The 12,128-nt window shown below is 42.1% G+C and overlaps 1 long non-coding RNA gene across 1 annotated transcript in view; it reads right to left on the bottom strand.

Annotated features, from left to right (window-relative positions):
* The window catches only part of LOC112610065, a 97,964-nt gene extending 91,754 nt beyond the window's left edge, over positions 1 to 6,210 (bottom strand). Inside the window, exon 1 of the long non-coding RNA XR_003116273.1 lies at positions 5,725 to 6,210. This is a non-coding gene — a long non-coding RNA (uncharacterized LOC112610065). The remainder of the gene's footprint in view (positions 1 to 5,724) is intronic.
* Between the last annotated feature and the right edge of the window lie 5,918 nt (positions 6,211 to 12,128).

The raw sequence follows: 12,128 nt of genomic DNA, 5'->3' as shown, positions 1-12,128 counted from the left end.
AGAGATCCTTCTGCCTCAGCCTACCAAGTAGCTAGGACTACAGATATGCATCACCATGTCCATCTAATTTTTAAAAAAGAATTTCCTTAGAGGTGGAGTTTTGCTTTGTTGCCCAGGCTGGTCTGAAACTCCTAGCCTCAAGCAATCCTCCCACCTTGGCCTCCAAAAGTGCTGGGATTACAGGCATGAGCCACCCGGCCTGGCCACAAATATTTAAGTTCTTATTCTTCTATCTTCAACAGATACCTTCTCTGATTATAAAAGCAACACAATATATAATTACCGAAGACCTACAGTCACATAATCCACATTTTTCCAGGCTTCACCAAGTTGAGAGTACTAACGGGGCCATATTAACAGTAATACCTGAAAACTTGCTGGCTTTTACTCCCAGGCAAATCTTTCCTTCTGCTCTGCCTCGCCATGTTCAGGGAAGTTCCCAGAAAATCTAACCGTGAGTTGGGGAACAGTCACTGATGTAATTTCCCAGACAGCCACTGGAGGGCAGCAGCTCCCTTTCACCCCCTGACCCCAGCCCTGAAGAGGATGCTGCCATCAGGCCCAGAGCATTCCTGAGGCAGCAAACTCTCAAAGTCATTGCATGGAAACTCTACGGAAACAGGGGAACTATCCCTCTTCCCAATTCTTGGTCACACGTTGTGACCTGGGTTTCCTAAAGTCCTCTGTGGAAACAAGCACATGTCAGAGTCCAAGCTTAATAGCTGATTGAGAATGTGATAAACAACAAGACGACCCTGACAGCCTGCAGCTGGCAGCTAACTAGTCTGTAGCGTTCCCTCACGCAAGATAAGCAGTTTTCACAGAATAACAACGATAATCATACAAGGTCACTCTGTCACCATGGTGGAACAAGACAATAACAAGATTGCAACTTACTCAATCTGAACATGAACACAGACAAACACATTAAACAATCACAAAAATAACCAAATACCCACCCTGTTGTAGTCACACGAGTGACTCTAGCCTCCCAGGTAAAAATTAAGATACCCAATCATCAGGCCAGGTGCAGCGGCTCACGCCTGTAATCCCAGCACTTTGGGAAGCTGAGGCAGATGGATCACGAGGTCAAGAGATCGAGACCATCCTGGACAACATGGTGAAACCCTGTCTCTACTAAAAATACGAAATTAGCTGGGCGTGGTGGTGTGCGCCTGTAGTCCCAGCTACTCGGGAGGCTGAGCCAGGAGAATCGCTTGAACCTGGGAGGCAGAGGTTGCAGTGAGCCAAGTTCATGCCACTGAACTCCAGCCTGGGCAACAGAGCGAGACTCCATCTCAAAAAAAAAAAAAAAAAGTTGCACTTTGGGGTCTGCAGCAACCTCTTGTTAGTATTTATCCTATCTAGTGAAGTATTTCTTTTTATTTTAACTACTGCCTGAAAGACACTGCTGTGATACATTAATTTTTAATGTAAGTAGGTGCATAGCTATAATGAAACATCATACTCAATCTTCATACATGCTGAGAAGATAATCTTGAAATCTATATTATATAAATATTGTCACTTCAATTTATTGTGTACAATTAATGAAGTTTAAAAATATGAGTTCTGAGTAAAATTTACAGTATTTTGTTTTTCCTTTAAGAAGAAGGCTGAATTTATCACAGACTTTTTTGGAATAGCTGTTGTAGATAGAAGTCATTGTCAACTTTATGAATCAGCTAAGTGAGAAACATATTAAATTATTTTTTTCTATTAACCTGAATTATCTTAATTGGCTCCATCAAACGCGCCAGATAAATATTCAACCCTCAAATTGGCTTTCCTATTTAGAAGATGAAAGCAAACAATGAGAGTAGTTTCTGTTAAAAATGCAATTCCATTTAAAATAAAAGCAGCTGTCTGTTAACTACCATGCCATCAAAATTAGGCTATCACTGCATGTAATTACTTTTAAAATGAAAATTAAAGTTTCAATTATTTTCTTTTATTCAGTGAGGTTAAAAGACATTTTCCCTCTCTAATTTTTATTTTTTTTTATTTATTTTATTTTATTTTATTTTTTTGAGACGGAGTCTCTCTGTGCTCCCAGGCTGGAGTGCAGTGGCGTGATCTTGGCTTACTGCAAGCTCCGCCTCCCGGGTTTTACGCCATTCTCCCGCCTCAGCCTCCCAAGTAGCTGAGACTACAGGTGCCCGCCACCATGCCCGGCTAGTTTTTTGTATTTTTAGTAGAGACGGGGTTTCACCATGTTAGCCAGGATAGTCTCGATCTCCTGACCTCGTGATCCACCCGCCTCGGCCTCCCAAAGTGCTGGGATTACAGGCTTGAGCCACCGCGCCCGGCCATCTAATTTTTAAAGTATATTTTTTAATAAAGAAAAATCAAAATGCCAAAATTTTTAAAGGATAAAATGAAGAATACTAAGCAGTCATTTATTGTTGCCTAATATTAATAAACCTACTGAGCTTAAAATGTATTTGAATTATTTCAAATGGAATCATTTTTCCTAGACTGTGTGCTCTCTGAGGGTAGGATGATGTTTCATTTCTCCACGGTTTCAAGCTTTATCCAGAAAAACAGGGTTGTCGAATATTCTATATGAATTGTTGTTTGAACTTCAAGAAACTTCTTGTATGGCCACAAAAGTAATATCATCTATACACTTGTAAGAAAATATTAATATATTTTAGTGAATTGAATTGCATGTGTGAAGATAGATACAAACATACAATATTTTAGAAATAAACAAATCCAACCAGGCATGGTGGCTCATGCCTGTAATCCCAGCACTTTGGGAGGTTGAGGCGGACTGATCACCTGAGGTCAGGAGTTCGAGACCAGCAAGGCCAACATGGCAAAACCCTGTCTCTACTAAAAATACAAAAATACAAAAATTACAGGCGTGGTGGCACATGCCTGTAATCCCAGCTACTCGGGAGGCTGAAGCAGGAGAATCGCTTGAACCCAGGAGGCAGAGGTTGCAGTGAGCTGAGATTGTGTCACTATACTCCAGCCTGGGTGACAAAGCGAGACTCTGTCTCAAAAAAGAAAGAACAAAAACAAAAAACAAACAAAAAAAACAAATCCAATGGAGCAGGGCTTCCCAGCCTTTCTCATGTCATGAGGGGAAAAAAAAAAAAAATATATATATATATATATATATGAATGATAATAGTTGAACAGCACATTGGGGTAAATTGACAAGACTGTTCACAGCAGAAGGCAATAACCCAGGGCAGGCACTGCTCACCTGAGACATCCACCAGCACTCCCGAGAGTTTAAGTGTTCAGAAATGTGCTGGAGCCAGCTCCTACCAGCTCCCAAGAGCCAACTGTGTACATATATCTTCCCCAATCTGAATTTAATGACAGCTTGTTGGCAGTCTGAAATTGTCCGTGGTAGGAGTACTTACACCACGGAAATAAAAACAATTATTGAATGCAGGCTGGGCCCAATGGCTCACCTCTATAATCCCAGCACTTTGGGAGGCTGAGGCAGGAGGATCACTTGAGCCCAGGAGTTTGAGGCCAGCCTAGGCAACATAATAAGACTCTATCTCTAAAAAGTAAGAAAAAATTAACAAATGCTACAAATCAAGGCTTTTTTCCTGGAGGGCTGGTTGTTACACATGTACTTTCACCTTATTGACCCAAGGGAAGGGGTCCATACCTTGGAACATTCATAACTTGCTTGTGGCATACCTGTTGGGCAGCTCTGCAATAAAGTCTTGTTTTTTTGTTTGTTTGTTTTGCTTTGTTTTGTTTTGTTTTGTTTTTTTACTTTCCAAATATAAGTGGTTTTTGTTTGTTTTGTTTGTTTGTTTTTTCAAGACAGAGTCTTGCTCTGTCGCCCAGACTGGAATGCAGTGGTACGATCTCAGCTCACTGCAACCTCCACCTCCTGGGTTCCAGCAATTCTGTCTCAGCCTTCCAAGTAGCTGGGATTACAGGCGTGTGCCACCATGTCTGGCTAATTTTTGTATTTTTAGTAGAGATGGGGTTTTGCCATGTTGGCCAAGATAGTCTCAAAGTCCTGACCTCAAGTGATCCTCCCACCTCGGCCTCCCAAAGTGCTAGGATTACGGGTGTGAGCCACCGTGCCTGGCCCAAATATAAGTTTTTTATACAAATTGTACCAGGCAGCTGCTCTGTAATTTGATTTTATTATGTAGAATAAAAATTTAAAGGCTGGGCATGGTGGCTCACATCTGCAGTCCCAGCACTTTGGGAGGCCAAGGTGGGCAGATCACCTGTGGTCAGGAGTTCAAGTGCAGCCTGGCCATCATGGCAAAACTCCGTCTCTACTAAAAATACAAAAAAATTTAGCCAGGCATGGTGGCGAGTGCCTGTAATCCCAGCTGTTTGGGAGGCTGAGGTAAGGGAATTGCTTGAATCCAGGAGGTGGAGGTTGCAGTGAGCCAAGATGGTGCCACTACACTCCAGCCTGGATGACAGATACTCAGTCTCAAAAAACAAACAAACAAACAAAAATTTAAAACATTCTGTGTCAAGCTTGAGTAAAATAAATTTTAGAGTAAATCCACCTTGAGGCTAGAATATCATGTATAAACACTGGCAACTAACTATAGATAAGACAATATGGAGGGAGGAAAACCTCAGTGAAATTTAAGTTTTGCCCAGTCACCTTACTAATGAAGCCCAGTTCACAAATCCCATACTCTCAACAGAGCTGTCAGTACGTTCTCAGTTCTGCAGCCCCCTAAATACAAATAGGTGAGAAAGAAAGTTCTTATCATTAAAAAACAGAGACCAAAACAAATGAACAGGACAACAAAATGTAGAGGTATTGAGATAAAGCAATAAGTAAAATAAATAAATAGTAAAACTGTTAGAGACATCTTCAGAGAGATAAGAGAAGATACACACTTATGAAATAATACAGAGCCCTTGGAAATTGAACACATAGCAGGAGCAAAAACTTTAATAAATAAGTTGGAAGATGAAGACTCTTTTAGAAAGAAGAAAGAAAAGACAAGAAGGTGGAAATGGAAGAGAAAAAAAAAATAAGGAAGCTATTGGATCACCGCAGGTTGTCCAATATCTGCCTATAATGTGAAATCCTCCATGGCAAGGATTTTGTATGTTTGATCATTGCATAAAATAGAACCAGACACACAATAGGCCGTCAATAAATAGTTCTCCAAGAAATCAATTTCCGGAGTGTAAGGATCCACTCAGAACAAGAATGGGGAAAGACTCATGCCAACACACACGACTGTGAAACTTCAGAACATCAGAGACAAAGGGATCTTCAAAGCTTCTGGAGAGGAGAAAAAACACGTATTTAAGGATCAAGAGTGAGACTGGCTTTGAACTCTACAACAGCAAAGTTGGAAACATTATATACCAGTAAGGAGACATCCTGCACTTTTTATACATTCTTTCAAATGCCCAATGATACAGAGAAACCTTTTTCATTCACGACCAATGACAGAGCAATCTTGAATATCTTGCAAGATTACACCTTATTTGCAAGCACATATGTGAACTAAATTCTTTCAAAATATTGTCATCAAAAATGATTAGCAAAGCAAGTTAACGTCTAAAGTTTTGTGGCTTGATATTAACTCCTTGGTGCTAAATTAAAATGAAACCTGTTTATTATTCAGTCTATTTTGTGTTCCTTCACTGCATGCAATTGCAACAAGTAGACATTGGAGGCAAAAAGTAAAATTACATAACACAAAATAGACTCTCAAATGTTCCTCCAACAAAGCAGAAGCTAATAATGCTTACCTCTGGTCAGTATTAGTGTGGTGACCAGGGTTAGTGGTACTGCCTTGAGGCTCCATGTGGCTGGATTGTTGATATTTTCTGTCAACTTGTAGGTGATAGAAACTCAACTCAATCTAGTTTTAGCAACAGAGAATGCATAGGCTCCTGGAAATGGGAAGTCCAAGGGGTGGGTCCTGCTTCAGGCATAACTGGATCTAAGAGTGCAAATCATGTCATGGGATCTCTCCTTTTACCTTTCTCTTCACTGCTCTTCTGTTTTCTCTGTGTGGCTTCATTTCCACGCAGGCTGTCTCCATATGGAAGCAAAGATGACCAGCAAACAGCTCAGGCTTACGTTTTCCTCATGGCTAGCAATTCAACTCTTGCTTTCCTAGCATTTGCATCCATCTTTGGAAAGAATTTAGATTATGTCACTTGCTTCCTCCTTGACCAATTGTGTGGTAGGGAGAATTAGGCACTCTGATTGGGCTGCTTGGTTCATAAACTGATGAGATTTGTTTTAGGGCCAGATGGTTGGTATCTGTGGGGAGAGAAAGGATACAGAAGTTGGGAATCAAGCAGGTTCTGGATTTAAACCCATGTATCTGACAGACCCACCTAAATCCCATAGAGTGGGAGGGTGATAACTTTCAAAAGAAGAGGATCAGAAAAGACTCCTCCCCATCATTTCCCCTCAAAATAACAGATGATCACTTACATGAGATTTTCCCTAGGAGTCAAAATTCCTCACGCTATAACATACTAAATAAAATGCAATCGTTTTAAGAAGAGCATACTTGAGAAAATTATCACCTTGAAGTGATGGATGGCTTAATTATAATTTAAAAAAGAAAAAAAACACAACCCACAGCATTATCCAAATTACTTGAGGTATAACATACAAACTCTTTGGTTTCTAGGAGATATGTAAATGATTCACTTGTATTTTTAATTTGTAAGTAAATGGTGCCAGGTTTCCAGACAGAAACTGAAGCCAAATCTTTATCCATGGAACTTCACAGTGAGAGGCACATCTTAGAGATGAATACAAATCAATAATACAAATTATCCTTATCTAAATGTGCTCCAATATTGTACTTCTTGCGCTCTGGTCATGATACTCCCACAGCTCTGGGTGTTTCAAATTAGATGTGGATTCTTCCTCTTTTTTTTTTTTTTTTTGAGACAGGATCTCACTCTGTTGACCAGGCTGGAGTGCAGTGGCATGATCATAGCCCACCGCAGCCTTGACCTCCCAGGCTTAAGCAATCCTTCCACTTCAGCCTCCAGAGCAGCTGGGACTACAAGCATGCACCACCATGCCTGCCTAAATTTTTGTATTTTCAGTAGATACTGGGTTTCGCCATGTCGCCTAGGCTGGTCTTGAACTCCCAGGCTCAAGTGATCCACCCGCCTCAGCCTCCCAAAGTGCTGGGATTACAGGTGTGAGCCATCACGCCCAGCCTCTTATTTTTAAAACATCTCGTTTATTGTACTTTATAGCTTCAGAATTGATCTGATCAAAATAAATGCTATTCAACTTGCATGGTAAAATCTTTCCTTGTGTCTGTCAGAATCTGTCTAACTCCCTACTTCTATATCCTTCGTCTCCCAACAGATACCAACCTTCCAGCCCCTAAAACAAATCTCAGCCCCAGGAGGGCACTCATGTCCATCATCCAGAGATTTGGCACACAAAGTCATACTCATTGCTAGACTAGCTCTGACACGCTCCAGTAACTGGACTTCCTACTTGTCTCCAAGACCAGGCCTTCTGGTAACCAGTTTTTGTAACTACATCCCTGTCTGTTCCCTGTGCCCGGATCCCTGACTTAGAAACCTACTGAGAACCACACTTTCTCTAGACCTGGAGGCCTGCCTTGTTCTTATCAGTCTCTATTCTTATCATACCTAGGGACAGAAGGTGTGCTCCACAACTTCAGCCTAAATATCTGACAGATAACTTTCCATATTTGGAGATCTATACAGGGGAACACTTAACATCTACCATCTGAGACATTCCATCTTCTTTGTATTGAGATGACGGGTACTGACTTTTCTTCCTTCCTTCCTTTCTTTCTTTTTTTTTTGAGATGGTGTCTTGCTCTGTCACCCAGGCTGGAGTGCAGTGGTACGATCTCAGCTCACTGCAACCTCTGCCTCCCGGGTTCAAGCGATTCTCCTGCCTCAGCCTCCTGATAGGTGGGATTATGGGCATGTGTCACCACACCCAGCTAATTTTTGTATTTTTAGTAGAGATGGGGTATCGCCACGTTGGCCAGACTGGTCTTGAACTCCTGACCTCAGGTGATCCACCCACCTTGGCCTCCCAAAGTGGTGGGATTACAGGTGTGAGCCACTGAGACTAGCCTTTTTTTTTTCTTTCTTTCTTTCTTTTTTTTTTTCGCCAGAGTCACACTCTGTTGCCCAGGCAGCAGTGCAATGACTCGATCTCGGCTCACTGCAGCCTTGACCTACCTGGGTTCAGGAGATCCTCCCACCTCAGCCTCCTGAGTAGTTGGGACCACAGGCTTGAACCACCACACCCGGCTAGTTTTTGTATTTTTTGTAGAGACAGGGTTTCTCCATGTTGCCCAGGCTATGGGTACTGACTTTTCTTGGATTGTTACCTAATGTCTCTTGCTGTACCTGCCCAAAGTCGATTTACCCTCCCCGATACCTGTGCCCATTGCTGTACCTGCCCAAAGTCGATTTACCCTCCCCGATACCTGTGCCCATTGCTGTCCCTTTCCATGCCTATTTTACCTTGGTGGAGGAACTCTTCCAGTTCTTGCCCTTCTCTACACCTCTGAGGAAAGCAAGATTATTTCCCATCCTGCTGCAGTTTCTCAATAACCTGAGTTTCATTTCATGAAAAAAATTACTCTTTAGGAAGAGTATTTTAACTGGGTGCTGGGAGAGTAAAGCATATGATTTTTACACTTCTTTTGTGCTGCTCTTGTAAGACAATTTATCCTTAACTTCCCTTGTTATTCCAAATTTTGTCATTTTTGTCTCTTCAGCATCTGTTTTCTCCTCCCTACCCCACCCCCATCACCACCTTTTTTTTTTTTTTTTTGGATACAGAATCTCACTCTGTCACACAGGCTGGAGTCCAGTGGCATGATCTCAGCTCACTGCAACCTCTGCCTCCTGGGTTCAAGTGATTCTTGTGCCTCAGCCTCTCAAGTAGCTGGGATTACAGGCACACACCACATGCTTGGCTTATTTTTGTATTTTTAGTAGAGATGGGGTTTCACCATGTTGGCCAGGCTAGTCTTGAACTTCTGGCCTCAAATGATCCGCCTGTCTTGGCCTCCCAAAGTGCTGGGATTACAGGCATGAGCCACAGTGTCCAGCCCTTTTCCTCCCCTTATTTTGATAATTGAGTGCCCCTTACTATGTGGGAACTAACTCTTACCCATTTGATCCATAGACTTTCCCTAGGATTTGATGTGTACATGTTTGGAGAGAAAAGCTGAGGTACTTAGGCTATACTGGAGCTATCTTCCCCGACCTTTGAAGTCATCCTGAAGAAAGCTTGAAGGCACCAAGAAATCAGGGAACGAAGTCAAGCCAAGTAGAGATGACAAAGAAGAGGCAGAAAGTCGTAATGACACACACAACCCTGTCCTTCCCAGTATGTGAGCCAATAAACCACTTTCTTTTTTTTTTTTTTGCTTTGCTTAAGCTACTTTGAGTTGAATTTTTGTCCTTATAATGAAGAGTCCCAACTAATATAGCCCCGTATTTCAAGAAATTCACATATCTGGCCAGGCACAGTGGCTCACATCTGTAATCCCAGCACTTTGGGGGGCCTAGGTGGGTGGATCACCTGAGGTCAGTAGTTCGAGACCCACCTGACCAATATGGTGAAACCTGGTCTCTACTTAAAATACAAAAATTAGCCAGGTGTGGTGGGGTGCACCTGTAGTCCGAGCTACTCAGGAGGCTGAGACAGGAGAACTGTTTGAACCTGGGAGGCGGAGGTTGGAGTGATCCAAGATCTCTCCACTGAACTCCAGCCTGGGTGACACAGCGAGACTCCAGCTTTAAAAAAAAAGAAAGAAAGAAATTCACATATCTAACCAAAATCCACATGTTAGGGATCTGAGGGCTAAGCTCTTCTTTTTCTTTCCCTTCAAGCTCTATCCCACCCCTCCGAAAGCAGATCTGGGAAGAATTTCCTTATAACTTGTGTTGAAGCAATGTGGCTTAAGCCCAAAGCTGAAGTAGGGCTTTCACTAATTCTATTCACATCCAGGCTTTCCAATCTATCTTTAAAAAGAGTTGGCTCTGCCAGGAAGACACTCCTTAAGCCAGTGGTGCATAGGATCAAGATCTGTTTCATAAACCCTGGCACTGCAGAAGAGATAGCATAGCAAGCGTATGTGAGACAGCAAGCCCCCTTTTCAATGCCCGGCTCCTGGTTCCTGCTTCTAATGACTTGTCCTGATGTCACCAATCAGGAAAGTCACTCATCTTTCCCTGAAGGAGGAGGAGGCAAGGATAGTGCACTGTGGACCGCCAGGGAGTCTATTTCTAAAAGTCTCCTTTTTGTCTGTGGATATGGAAATATTAAGGAGAGTCACTCCCTCCCCCTCCCCATTTCTTGGGTTCTGATCCCCTTTCCTCTGCTAATAGTACCTCATCCTAATTCTTCCCGTACTACTCTTAGTACTGTACCTGGAAGGGTTGGTTTGAAGAGAAAACCCATCAGAATGGACCAATCAGAACCCATCTCTGAACTGTCTGCATCAATTTCAACCTTCTGTGTTGGTTTCCTTAGGTAACACCATCTTCAAAGTCACTTTTCTTTCCTATGGGCCTCTGTATAAGCTGTTTCCCTGTGAAATATGTTTCCTTATCATCTCACTTGAGTAGCTTCTTTGTCTCCCTTTAGACCTCAACTTAAATATGACTTCCACAACTCAAACTTACCCCTTCAGAGAGGTCTTCCCAGTCCGTTCTATTTAAACCAGGGCTTCCATTTGGATTCTCCATCTCAACTCTTTGTTTGTTTCACAACTGAAAGGAACAATTACTATGTTTTAAATATGGACTGACATAAGGTAATGACTCGTATTTGCTGCTAAAAATTGAGTTGAAGAAGTACATTGAACCAGCTTGTAGAAATATATTTTAAAATATTCAATAGGAGAGAAATTGTCCCAAACCCGGACTGGGATGGAATATTTTTTGGAATACAATTCACAAGCTCCTTCTGGGGAGAGAATTGCATTCCTGATAAATTACTTAAGGAATTTTTCTGAACTTTAAATTACAACTTGTTCTGGGAAAACCAATCACCCGGCCATTTAACCGGATAGAGTGACCTTAAACAAACATTCTTTTGTATCTAATCTGAAAGTGATTAACCTTTCTGTTTTCCTATAAAATATTTCTGCCAAGAGTGAATCTTTGGATTGGTCTGCTAGAGGCCTTTTTCTTGCAGTCAGATTGTAATAAAACATTGTAATTTGCTTATAACTAAATTGCCTGAAAAAGTTTTGCTTTTTTATTTTTTAATTTTTATTTACTTATTTATTTACTTTTGAGACAAAGTTTAATTTTTTTTTTTTTTTTTTTGAGACAGAGTCTCGCTCTGTCACCCAGGCTGGAGTGCAAGTGACGCGATCTCAGCTCACTGCAAGCTCTGCCTCCTGGGTTCAGGCCATTCTCCTGCCTCAGCCTTCCCAGTAGCTGGGACGACAGACACCCGCCACCACACCTGGCTAATTTTTTGTATTTTTAGTAGAGACAGGGTTTCACTGTGTTAGCCAGGATGGTCTCGATCTCCTGACCTCGTGATCCGCCCGCCTCGGCCTCCCAAAGTGCTGGGATTACAGGCGTGAGCCACCGCGCCCGGCCTAGAGACAGTTTCATTCTCGTTGACCAGGCTGGAGTGCAATGGCGTGGTCTCAGCTCACTGCAACCTCTGCCTCCTGGGTTCATGTGATTCTCCTGCCTCAGCCTCCTAAGTAGCTGGGATTACAGGCGCCCACCACCATGCCTGGCTAATTTTTGTATTTTTAGTAGAGACGGGGTTTCACCATGTTGGTCAGGCTCCTGACCTTTGGTGATCCACCTGCCTTGGCCTCCCAAAATCCTGCGATTACAGGGATGAGCCACCACACCCGGCCAGTTTTGCTTTTTTAAAAATAACGGCAACAACAACATACATTATAGTATCTTTACACACTATATTTATTCATAACATCTTTTGGGTCTTGTCCTTACACTAGACTATATAGTGTTAAACTGTAAGCTACAATAAGACAGCGAGCAGGTTTGTATTACTTGGTGTTTATCCCTAGGAACAACTTAGCACAGTACCTGGCAAACAATGGGAGCTGTAGTGGTATTTGTTAAGCTGATGAGTAATAAGTGAATGAATTAAATTTAAATGTGTGCACATTTGCAGA

The sequence above is a fragment of the Theropithecus gelada genome, chromosome 16 (genome assembly GCF_003255815.1).
Source record: "Theropithecus gelada isolate Dixy chromosome 16, Tgel_1.0, whole genome shotgun sequence".
Taxonomy (NCBI): Eukaryota; Metazoa; Chordata; class Mammalia; order Primates; family Cercopithecidae; genus Theropithecus; species Theropithecus gelada.
The sequence above is the reverse complement of the archived record's forward strand: the minus strand, read 5'-3'. Positions and strand labels throughout refer to the sequence as shown.